This window comes from Meleagris gallopavo, chromosome 1, assembly GCF_000146605.3.
Source record: "Meleagris gallopavo isolate NT-WF06-2002-E0010 breed Aviagen turkey brand Nicholas breeding stock chromosome 1, Turkey_5.1, whole genome shotgun sequence".
NCBI classification, from domain to species: Eukaryota; Metazoa; Chordata; class Aves; order Galliformes; family Phasianidae; genus Meleagris; species Meleagris gallopavo.
In genome coordinates, this window is record NC_015011.2 from 7818532 (window position 1) to 7819029 (window position 498).

A 498-nucleotide genomic window follows, 5' to 3' on the forward strand; every position below is an offset into this window, starting at 1 on the left:
TCACCAGTACTGTCTGAAAGCGTGACCTTGAAAAGTCCAGGCGGACGGCCAATACTCTAGGATATTTGTAAACTTTGAGCCTTGCTATCTTGTTTCTAGTAAAAGAAAAAAAAGAAGAAAAAATGCTTTCTCTACTGAAACTGCCTTTTAAGGGGCTGCATGCCACTGTCTCTTCTTTCTTAATGCTAAAAACATACTGGGCCTTAATTAAGTTCACCACTTTGCTCTATGGAGCAATAGGTATATATAGCCAATTGAAAACATGGATGGAAATAACTATGTGGCATCTGCATATTATGTGGCATACCATTCCAGAGGGAGCTGCTAATTTTACAGGGTTGGGGATTTTTAAGCAGGTTTCCAGCCTCTCCTTTGAATTCTTTATGCGGATTTTCAATGCTCACCTGATCACGTTATTAATCTCCGTGAATGTACTGCTCACCATTTCACTTATTATTAGTATTTATTATATTTTGAGGAAGTCTGCCCAAAACCAGT